This window comes from Cryptomeria japonica, chromosome 6, assembly GCF_030272615.1.
Source record: "Cryptomeria japonica chromosome 6, Sugi_1.0, whole genome shotgun sequence".
Lineage (NCBI taxonomy): Eukaryota > Viridiplantae > Streptophyta > Pinopsida > Cupressales > Cupressaceae > Cryptomeria > Cryptomeria japonica.
The window spans coordinates 181,959,403-181,972,147 of NC_081410.1; positions in this window are offsets into that span (position 1 = coordinate 181,959,403).

A 12,745-nucleotide genomic window follows, 5' to 3' on the forward strand; every position below is an offset into this window, starting at 1 on the left:
TAATAACTGTGGATGGACATACGACAAATGAATCTCATGCGGCTTTCAAAACTCCACTTCCTAACTATGAGAAGGGTGAATCATCAACAGTGCATCATGATAAAGGTAAAACAAAGGTAAACTATGCTCATGCATATGATAATGTGGTAAATGGGATTGTGGTTAAAGAGAAACAACATCATGAATATGCTCATGCTATTACAAGAAGCAAAGCCAAAGTTGTTTTGTCGGGTCCTACAACAAACACATCATCCACTACCAAACAATACAGTCTAGTGGATCAATTACAGAAAAAGCCCACGCAAATATCCATCTTAGAACTTTTAAAGCTTTCACCTATACATAAAGAAATTCTTTAACGAGCATTAGTAGATACAAGAGTGTCCAAAGATCTTGATATAGATAAATTCCAAACCATGGTGGGACACCTCACAACCCCTCACTGTTTATCATTCACCGAAGAAGACGACATGTCCTTGCAACATCCCCATAACACTCCCTTGCATATTGAAGTTCTCATTTATAAGACGCAAGTTAAACATGTCCTAATAGATGGGGGAGCTAGCTTAAACATTTGTTCATTGAGTCTTGTCCATGCTCTAGGTTATTCAGAAGATGGAGTTGATCCCCAGAAAAAGATCACTATCAAAGCCTATGATGAAGAAGAACGTTCCTCTAAAGGAATTGTTATATTACCCATCAAAGTGGGACCTTTGCAAAAAGACACAACATGCCAATTTCTAGACTTGGACTTATCATACAACATACTCATGGGAAGACCCTGGATACATGACATACAAGTTGTTCCATCAATGTATCATCAGTGCCTAAAATTTCCCTACAATGGACAGGAGATCATGATCTAAGAAGATTCAAATCCATTTCAATACTGCAGTAATCTAAAACTAGTTCAAGAAGTCATTGTTCCTCATAATAGGGAGGCATTATCTTCAAACACACAAAACAAAGAAAAATCATTTGCCTCAATTTTGTCAAGTATGGAAAAACAAATGCAACTAAGAAATCGAGGGAACGGAGAATATTCAATATCACAACTACCACTTTCTCCTAAATCCTATGGAAAACCATCAAACTCTAAACAACAACCAATTGTAAAACATCTTCCAATATTTGATGGAGCAGTTGTTAGTGTTGGGACTTTATCAGAGGAAATAGAAGACAAAGATGTGCTACAGTGGCTATACAAAGATGAAGAAGTCCAAAAAAAGATCAACAATGTCAGAATACCCACTGAAAAGTATGAAAAAGGATTTAACATTCTTCAAAAAATGGGATACACTGGAACAGGTCCTATAGGAAAATGACAAGAAGGTATCTCAGAACCTATCCAACCTCATACTCAACAGACTACAGACAAATCCATCTTAGGGTATGGACAAGTTACTTTACCAGAAGACACATTTTCTAACCAACAACAAAGTGAATATGAAAACAGACAAGAATAGCTTGCAATTGAAAAGGAAGAAACAACTGCCAAACAACAAGCACAAGCAAACATGAAATGGCAAAAGAAGAAAACTCCTAATCAACAAGAGAAACAAACCAATGATACCTCCCAAGGAGCATTAACTCTTAATCAAAACAAGAAATAAGCTAATACAAGTCAAGGAGAGTTGATAGCAAGGCTGACAGAACTCATATTAGTCTAGAAGAAGTTGAATATCAAAGAAGAAAAGATATAGTGAGAAAGACAGAAGAAACACATCAACAACTATATGAACAAATATATAGATTGCAAGCTGGAAGTGAGATAGATTCTGATGAATGGGAATGGGATTCCTATCACTCTGAAGAATCAGCTGAAGAAAATTGCTTTATAGAAGATGTAGGAGTTGATGTAGTTCACACGTATGCAAGGCAAATGTTAGGAACTAGGACTTAATCGAGGATGATCAGGAGCTCCTTGTACGAGATCATTTTGATGAGAGTACCATTCTAGACATGGACCTATATACCAAAAACTTTGATAGCTCAATCATGACCCTAAATACCCTCAAAGTGTCTCAACCTGAGGATCCCTTACCTCTAATCCACCCTGAACTTATTGATTGAGAAAATGAAAGACATACTGCCATTGATTCCTTTCCTAGTGACAATGCCATATCCATATGTCTTAATGCAATCAAACTCGCAACAACTTTCACTAGGAATTTCAGCAATGCATCTTCCAGTCAAGTGGGTGCCAAATCTCCCAGTCACAAAAAGGAAAATAAAGAAAACAATATCAGATCTAATGCTGAAAAAGCATTTCTTGGCAACATTAGATCATGAAAAATTAAAAAGAAAGGACACATCTAACGGTGAAAACCTCCTCGAGGTGCCGGAAGATGGGAAATTTGACACTTTACCTGAGCACTATCAAAAAAGGTCATCCATTTTGATCGAACCAATAGAGGCAGTTAACATTGGCACAACAGAGCAACCAAAGACCCTACATCCAACAACTTCTCTGTCAGAGCAAGAAATACAGCAATATATGGAATTCTTCAAACAACGGCAAATCAATTTCACCTGGTCATATGTAGACATGCCAGGGTTGGATCTAGAGCTTATTATGCATCACTTAAATGTCACTCCAGGATCCAAACCGGTTAAAAAAAAATTAAGGAAGATGCATCCTCATATCGCTCTTCTAGTCAAAGAAGAACTAAAGAAATTATAGGATGTAGGATTCATCAAACCTGTAGCATATCCTCAATGGGTATCAAACATCATTCCTATTTCCAAACAAGAAAAAAAGTATCAGAGTATGCACAGACTTTAGAGATCTTAATAATGCATGTCCAAAGGATGACTTTCCTTTGCCTAACATTGACATCATTATATATTTAACTACTGGGCACTCCATGTTTTCTCTAATGGATGGTTTCTTCAGATACAATCAAATTAAAATATCACCTAAAGATCAAGAAAAGGCAGTTTTCACATGTCTGTGGGGTACTTTATGCTAGAATGTCATGCCTTTTGGACTAAAGAACGCAGGTGTTACATATCAGAGAGCTATGACAATGATCTTCTATGACATGATGCATACATTCATGGAAGATTATGTGGATGACATATTGGCCAAATCATACAATAGAGAAGACCATATAGAAATAATAGAAAAGATCTTTGACAGGTTAGAATAGTATAAGCTATGGCTAAATCCCAAGAAATGTGCCTTTGGTGTCACTTCAGGTAAGCTATTGGGATACATTGTTTCAGCTAGAGGTATCGAAGTGGATCCAGCTAAGGTCAAAGCAATCATGGAAATGGAATCTCCAAAGAATATCAGTCAACTCAGATCACTCCAAGGAAGACTACAGTCAATCAGAAGATTTGTTGCTCAACTAGTAGATAAATATCAACCATTTACTCATTTCTTGCACAAAAATATTAATTTCAAGTGGGATCATCAATGCAAGGATGCATTCAACAAGATCAAGGCTTATCTCATACAACCACCTATGCTAATGTCACCAATTCTAGGAAAGTCATTGTTACTTTATGTATCAACCACCGAAGTATCATTAGGAGTTCTACTTGCACAACAAGACAAAGAGAACTGACAGGGTGTAGTACCGGTGGAGAGCACTAGTAAAATAGAGAGAGCTGACAGAGGAGAGTACTGATAGAGAGAAGAACTGGTAGAGAGAGAACCAACAAAGAAGAAGAAGGGACTGAACTAGTGAAGGTGCAGTAGAGAGTAAGCTACATTAGAAGATAGTGTTGTAGCAGAGATGTGAGCAGAGAATCAGTAGAGAATCTGAGAGAACCGGTAGAGAGATTTGCAGAAGAGTTACAAAGTTCATTTGTAACATGGCTATTACTTTTGTAATTAATTATTTTTATTGAAGACCATTGAGTTGGAGCTTGGTGCAAGGGTTGTATCTCCTTGGGTTTATTCCCTAAATCAGGGGTTGGTTCTCCTTGGGTTGGTGCCCTAAACATCATGATCAAAGATTCATTGTGAGGCTGGATTGGAGCAATAGACTCCAACATCATTTCTCACCGAGGTTTTTCCCATCTTGGGTTTTCCTCATATATGCTAGTGTTGTGTGATGTCCCTTTGTATGTATGATTGCATTGTGATAGTCTCCCATCTAATCAGTAAGTCTTCTTTCTATTAGATCTGATAATCGGTATACATACATAGGATAGATAAAGGGAAAAGTTTGAAAACCACTGATTCACCCCCCTCTCAGTGGTACACTATGTCTACCACTTATTTCATGAAAAAAAAATAAGAGGAAACTTCACTTCATACTTACCAACTCCCTTAGGCAATCTTCTAGCAATTACCTCCTCAAGCTCTCACTCTTCTTCTTCAATTTCCTTCATCTCTTTCTCATATCTAGATATCTTCTTTGAATAATTTTCACTTGGATCAAATATTTGCTTATCCTTCCCAGAAACAGTGGCTTTGAATGCAAATTCTACCTTAGAAGGTGAATCACCAAATTTGGTCATTTCAAAGGTTGATAACTTACCAAACAACATATCTCCAGTCACATCAATCCCAGTCTAGATCTCTTCAATAGCAGTAACTTTATGTTTGTACGATGCAAGTAGGTATCTGAGCACTTTAGCAACAATCTCTGATTCTTCCAAATTTCCACCAACACATCTGATATTACACACTAATTCATTCACCTTCTGCATAAAAGAAGTAATTTTATCATCTTCACCCATTCTCAACATCTCATACTTTCCTTTTAGACTTTGCAATTTAGCAATCTTCACATAGTTGTCTCCTCCATATAGGGTTTCCAATTTCTTCCAAATATCATGATAAGTCTGCAATCCCATCACTTTTGTCATTTCAGAATCAGTCACAACACTCAACAATGCTTCCTTATCTCGGATATCATATTCAGCTTCCTTAGTCTCATATGGAGTTGAAAGACCATTTGCAAGATCAGTATATTTTCTTTTAGTAACTCTCCAGTAATCTTCGCCAATGTATCTCAAGTGACACTCCATCCAGTTCTTCCAAAGAGAATAATTTGTTACATCAAATCTCAGCCTCTCCTAGTAATTCACCATCCCAGATCATCTCAAGTTGTTAAACTTCTCCGAATGAACCTACTCTAATACCAATTGATGAAAATAGGGTAGACAACTAAGAGGGGGGAAGGTGAATCAGTTGTCACCAAAACTTGTAGCAATTTATATTAATTTCATATCTAATAATTAAGAGTGAAAGCATAAATCAACAACACAACACATACACACATAACACCAAGATTTTTGATGTGGAAAACTCGGTCAAGAGAAAACCCACAATGGGAACCTACCCACAATATGATGATACCCTATTAAAAGTATATGAAATATTACAATGGGGAATGCACATGCATTCAAGCACACTACAACAAAAGGCAACAACCTTGGGAAGGCTCACTACCTTACAAACAGATTCAGATCACTTCCAGAAAATCATGAACTAAGAAATAGCATCCTTAATGCCTGGTTACAGTTTCAGTTAAGCACATGACATCTCTCACACTTATTCACACTTTGTCTTTGCTTCTGAATGATTAATACATTATTCGTACATTCCACCCATCCATAGCATACTTAATTACAAAGATATTACATTTATTTATACATGACATCAACCTTGGAACAACATCATCAAGGTCGGCTCAACACACATCACCTAAATTTTACAAAATATAACCATACACGCTACAACAACACATGCAAACCAAAAAAATATTGGCTAAGACATAGCATGGACCTAAATCACCACCTTGAATATGAAACGCCTCCAAGAATTATGCATCAAACATTCACAACATGCTCCAATCACCATGTCGGCCAACAATATAAAGAATAGCACCGGATCAAATAAAAATCACCAATAAAACACTCACCGATCAATGTGGACCATCAATATGAATAGAACATGATCTAGAAACATCTACAAGAATCCTAAATTACCTTAGCAATATCTACACCAACTCAAATTACTAGAATCACATCATCATCAAACTGAACTTCAAGAACATTAACTAAACTAACTGTCAACCTAGAAAAATCACTTGCGGAGTGCCAAATCATGAACCACTTGAATTGAGGACAAACATCAACATCCCAAACATATTCCCAAATCTGCAACACAAGATATTACAATGCAGATCAAAATAGTGAACACTGGCAATACTAAACAACAGGAAAACTGGCCTCAACATAGATACTCATAACTCACTCAAATCTTCACGTGGACCTCTGACACTTGTATTGAATCAACTAGAGATATCACTCCACAAACCCTTTAATCCACAAACACTAATCATCAATATACAATATAAACCAACTAATAGAACTTCACTGCAACACTGCATTAGACAAAGAAAATATGTTGATAGCAATGACAACACATCTCTTAGATATCATTAAATCACATATTTGTAGCTATCACCCAAACATCAAATAGTTTTATGTCTACCCAATATTTATGTTTTGAGGAGCATTTTGTTCAAAAATTGTATGGTTTATTTGATCATAACCCCCCAAGGTTGTTAGATAAGATCATGAAGTTCTTGAGGCCTAAAGGAAATGAACATGAGATAAAGGTTAAAATAAATCATAATTGGGGTGATTGGTACATCATAGAGAAGCATACTTCCATAAGAATCTATGGATTTGAGGGACAACCACCTTTACTACCTTTGATATTTCCTGAAAGATTGGCATATCTAGAAATAATCAGACAAATGTGCAGGGCAAATGCTCTTTTTGCTAAGTCACATAAGGCCTCTTTTCTCCCTTCTTATCTTCATATTGGAGATTTTCAAGTTTCTCCATCAACTGGCTTTGCAAAAGCCATCAATCTCTTGGATAGCTATAAGTTACCCCTACATTCAGAGCTTCAAAAATTTGATCCAAAAGGATACATCACATTTTCAAGAAGCTGTGTAAGTTTGGGCACATACAGTCACACATTTATGCTCAAAGAGGAATTAACAAGGAATTTCCCCACTTATGAAGCCAATATGGAAAGGGTTAGAGTGTGGATAAGAATCTGACAAGCTGAGAAAGAAAGAAAGTTGGCCGACCCTACATACAAGGGTGAATTTGCAAAAATCGATGATAAAGTCAGAAGAATGGAGTTGTTACTCCAACATGAATCTAGGTTGACATCAAATGTGTCAATAATTTCCCCATCTTCATCCACTATCTCGTCCATCATGGTGCAAGGACATAGGGATGTTTATCCTTTAGTTCAAATATCTCTCATTCCATTAGTAGGATTAGAAGTATCAAAAGATGTGGGAGAAAGTGCAGCACCCCATGAGGAAGAGGAAGAGGTAATGCAACAAATTCAAGTGTGTGTGCTAGCTTTCCAGCCCCCAAATGATCAAGATGATGACATTGTTGAAATTACCAATTTCTTAATAGATGAAGTTAGAGATCTGGCTTTCAAGAAGTTTGTATCTAATGATGGTTTCATCAATACAGGTGAGTTCAAAGTATTTATTAATAAATTCATGGGAAGGAAATTGAATGAAAGAACTCATGATATTCCCTCAAAGAAAATAGATGAGGTTGTCAAACAATTTTGGGTAGAGGTCTGTGAAGAAACCAAGGACATGACCCCAAAGAAGGGAAGACAATTGCTAAAAGAAGCAGGATATATGCTCCTTCCAAGAACATATATGTTGTATTCCATTACCTTTGACAATTTCAAGAGATATTAAGGTTTGAATCTGAAGTTAAGTGATGAAGGAATAGATATGTTGTTTTATGGTTCATATTTTAGGCCTAGTGACAAAGTGTTGGCTATGTGGTTTATGTATCCACCTGACAAGAGGCCTATCGCCATTACAGATCCATAACATATTTTGGGGCAATTTATGGTTTATAGGGTGGAAGATGTCATTGCAAAAGGAACTACAGATTTGAATGTAAATATTGCATTATTTACCAAGGTTGCAGTAGAGAAGCTCACATCTAAGAACGAGGAGCTGGATCAAAATTATTGTGAGCTAAATGAGATATTAAGAACCTCTACACAACAAGGTCTTCTATTATCTACAAAGCATCATGCTACTGAGTTGAAGATTGACCTAGCCATTGAGAAGGAAAATAGGATAGAAGCATAAAGATGATTGGCAAAGGCTCAAGAGGAAACTCAAAGGCTTAGTAACAATCTAAGAATTTATAAGTTCCAAACGGCTCAGAAGTTGATTGAAGATAAATTTGCATGGATGCTACCTCAATTCCAAAATAATGTGGAATAGGTACCAGGATATTGTTGGTCTAGTCAAAAGACAGAGGAAGGTAGACTTTGGATTGAAATTGACTGAGAGGTACATAAAGAGAAAGCAATAATTGTTACAAATTTTTGATGAAAATGGAAGTCATTTTGATAATGATGTTCAATTGCAATTAGTAACTATAATGGATGAGACAAAGGCTATATTATCAGAGATTGATCTATTGTTGAATGAACATCATAAATATCATGGGCACCTAGAGGAAGATTTGAAAAAATTCAATAAACTGCAAGGAACACAACCATCAACATTTTTCAAGGACATAGAAGAAGATAAAAATCAAGATGAGTGGAAAGAAGATCTCAGGAAAGTATTTCTCTGAGGCATAATGAATGAAGTGTTTGATGATGCTGACAAAGTAGAAGAAAAACTTCATAAGAAACTAGAAGGAATGTCACAAATGGAGTTCAATGTGAGGTTCTTGAATAGAAAAAATGCTTTGATGGCTATTGAAGCTTATGAAAAGCATATAAATACCTGCACCGAATTCTTGCAAAAGGAGAAATGATTTCTCATGAAGGCCATATTCTAGTTGAGGCTAATGATATTTTGAAATATGTGCAGATGGCTCAAAGCTTGCTTGTTTCTTTTGCTATTATAAAAAGGAATTCAAGGCCATCTGCAAGTTGTTCTGAAAATTCTCTAGGGTGGGTAGAATGTTTTATGTTTGATCTTTTTGATAATAGAAGATAGTTGCAGACTCTTTACTACTTTAGGAAATTGCATATACAATTGAGTTGAATGAAATGACTACAAGAAAATCTAGATTGTCTCCTATTTTATGTGTTTATGTATACGAATGGATGTGTCTATGGTGCATTAATTTGTCTTCACAATCAATTGTGAATGTGTAGTATGACTTGTGTTGGAGTGCCTTTTGATTTTTCTCGCTAACGGGGTCAAGGTTTATCTTCTGCATTTTGAAGGCTTTTAGGTTTAAAACCCTAAACCCTGGGTCCTTTTTCTTTTTACATTTCTTTTGTTGTATTTTGATGGTGACTGTCGACCACCCATTTCCAGTCGCTTAAGTAATCTGTTAACCCTTTTATGTCATGTCGGTAACCAACCCCTCCATGTTAGCCATCTAGTTTATCTTTCATCGTGGGCTCCATATTCACCGTACACCTCTACCCTGATCAATGGTCATGAGAGCCATGTGATTGTGTGATTGCGTGATTTCTCTAACATGCATGAAAAAGCTAATTCTGCAATGTCAATGTGGACGTGTCAAGGGATGACGTGACTCTAACATGCAAAGCAGGAGGCCACTAAATGGTTTGTGTTGGAATCCACATGTCACATGGTCCCCTTTCAAAAAGGTTGAATTTCGATGAAGAAAGAATCCCCCCCCAAGTGAGTCATGCCATGAGTGGACTAATGAATGGTTGCCATGTGGATCATAGGCCACAAAGCAAGGGCATGTGTCCAACACCCCATCTCATAAAGGGAGATAAACAGTGATTGTTTTGATCAAAATCAGTGGCACAAGATTAATGTGTAATTGCATGATTAAATAAATATGCAAGAAGAAGCTAACTTCCTAACTCCATCAATGACGTGGCACGAGGGTTCCACTAAGATGAGTCACTTCCCAGATGAACCTGATGTGGGTAATGTTGTCACAAAAGTTGAACCCACTTGATCACCCAATAAACCTTGATCATCAACCCTGCGCAACATGGAAACAACCTCCCAAGTGTGGAACTTGCAAAAGTGAGGTTGAGTCTCTAAAGAAGGTCGGCTTCCTCTTCAATCAAAATGTGGAATGTTCGACCAACCCAACACATGAAAAGACTAGTCTAAGCTCTGACAAGGAAAAGGAAGAGAGAGAAGGGTTTCTTGAAAGAATGGAAAGAGGTTTGTACCTATACTAAAATGATCTTCCCTATCTATAACTGCACAAAACATTAACAAAACTACCCAAGTATGCATAATTTTCTACCTTGGTCAACCCCTTAAGGATATGCAAAGGTTAGAATTATGAAGGATGAAGAAAGGAATTAGCACAATTCAAAGACAACATCCACAGAGGTATTAACACAACCACATAAGCTAAGGACTAGAAAAGAATGCATTTAAACAAGAGGTAAACATGTTACATAGATTGCTTAAACTGAAAAGAGGCAAGAAAGAAAATTTTATTCATATAGAGGCAAGGCAAAATTTACAAATGTAGAAGAACATGAATTCTACATGAGAAAATAAGAGAAGATCCATGTAACAAGGTTAAAAAATTTCCTTTGTAGTTCAAACATAACTCAGACCGAATAGAAGTTAGAAACTCTAACCCTAACCAAGGTTAGGCTACAATATATCAGAGAGGAGGAAGAATCAGATCGACAAGCTAATTTGATTATGTGCATGGACAACTCTAAAAATATCTTCCCCACCTAGGAAGAAGAAAAACCCCTCTATAGAAAGAGAGCTCACGCATGATGGGTCTGAGATGGCATCTGCAGGAGAAAAATTCCTCAACTTGCATTGAATGGGCATGGTTAGCATCTAAAACGGCCTACAAAAGTCATGTTTGGAGTTATGGCATTGAAATCCAGTAGCTACATTTAATTCTAATTGGGTCTAGGGCACCGATTGATCAAAGAAGATTATCTCGACCATCGGATCGACAACTATCACCTGCAAAAGAGTTTGAATTCCCAATGACCCTTGCAACTTTTAAAATCAGTCGTTGATTAGAGAGATTTGTATGAAGATGGACACATGAGATCTCTCCATGTAGCTCCCTAAAATCTCAATCAAGCTTTAAAACATGGTCATTCAATTGGGTCTCTTAAGTGAAAATCTGATGGTCATGAATATCTGACATGGTGGGCTGAGTGCACATTCCTGATCATTGTTTCCTTGTGAGCTCCCTTGAGACCCTAGAAATTAACCACGGGATAGCAGGGAGCACCTATATTCTTTGTTATGTTACCCTGCACAACCAAATTTCACCTTTGAAAATCGATGCAGGGTGGTGAGATGCCTATCTGGCCAACCCACAATTTACCACACAACACCCTTTGATTGACTACCTCTGCCCTGTGGGATGGCAAGAAACATCACCCACACCACGTGTTTCTACCTTGCATGGAAAAATTGCTTCCTTGAAAACCATTGTAGGATGGTGGGAAAGCCCTTTGTTCTTTGTTTCTCTTACCCTGCATGGTCTTTGTGATTTCCATTAACCTCCCGCAAGATAGTGGGGAGCCCCGCCCCCCAACATTTTTCCAAAACATTGTCTTTCTGGTAGACAACATAACCCTTGCATCGCCCTGGAAAGATATGCTGAAAAACCTTGGAGTTCATCAAGAGGAGGCCATCATCCTACCAAAAATATTGGAAAATGCACCTTCCTAGCCTAAAACCTTGTTCGAAAAGGCCATGTCAATGAGATGAGGTCCACATCTTGCCAAAAAAGAAGCCTTTTTCTCTTTGTCTTCTTACTTTTTTATCCCACGCCCATCTTTAGGCACACTGAAATGCCTTTGAGGTGGCGAGGAAAATATTCTCTTCTCTTAATTTTCTATCATGCATTGTCTTCTTTCCTCTTAGTAGCATCGCTTGTCACCCTATTGCATGAAAATGGAACATCAAAAGAGGGAACAAAAGTGGAATTTTTCATGTCCAATACAATAGAGAGATAAGAAAACTACACCAACCAGTAGCAGGTGAAAGGGGTTAGTCTCACCATGAACCTAGGACCCTTCAACTGATGGAGACTTAAGTGATTTGACCGACCAACCCGGTCAACTCAAAAATAGAACTTGGAGCCCAAATAAAAAAAGGCCCCCCTCTGCACCTTGTTAACATAGTGTGCATAACACACAGGTTATGCAAAAACTCAAGATTTATCTAATTGGTTATCTATAGGGAAGGGTTGACACGGTTAGATACTTAATCAGTCCCACAGACACTGAGAGCGGGGGGGTGAATCAATGTCTAACTGGTTAGCCAAATATTTAAACTTGTTTGCAACTTTATAACCCAAATTAATGTACCAATAAACAAACAATAAACCAATAAAGAGAAATAAGAGAGACAACATCAATGGACACCATAACACAAGATATTTTGGCGAGGAAACCAGGTAGGGGAAAACCTCGGTGGGATTTGTGACCCACAATATTTACTCACTAGCCAATATGAATAAATATTAATGATACAATAGGGCCCTGCACATGCAGGAAGGCCAACATCCTAGAGCTCATTGCTCAATCACAAAAAGGAGTCACACTGACCACAAAATTGGATGATTAAATCCAATGACAATATACTGCTCAAAATAGCATCTACAATGCTGGATTAAGTACTAGTTTAAGCTCTGTCAAATACCTCTGTCATAAACCTTTCTTTGCTCTACTCTACTCTTATTCGCTCATAAAATAATTACATCAAAATGCATATATAGATATTCACTCTCATAATCCACTTGCATTACCTAATTATATTTCATCTAT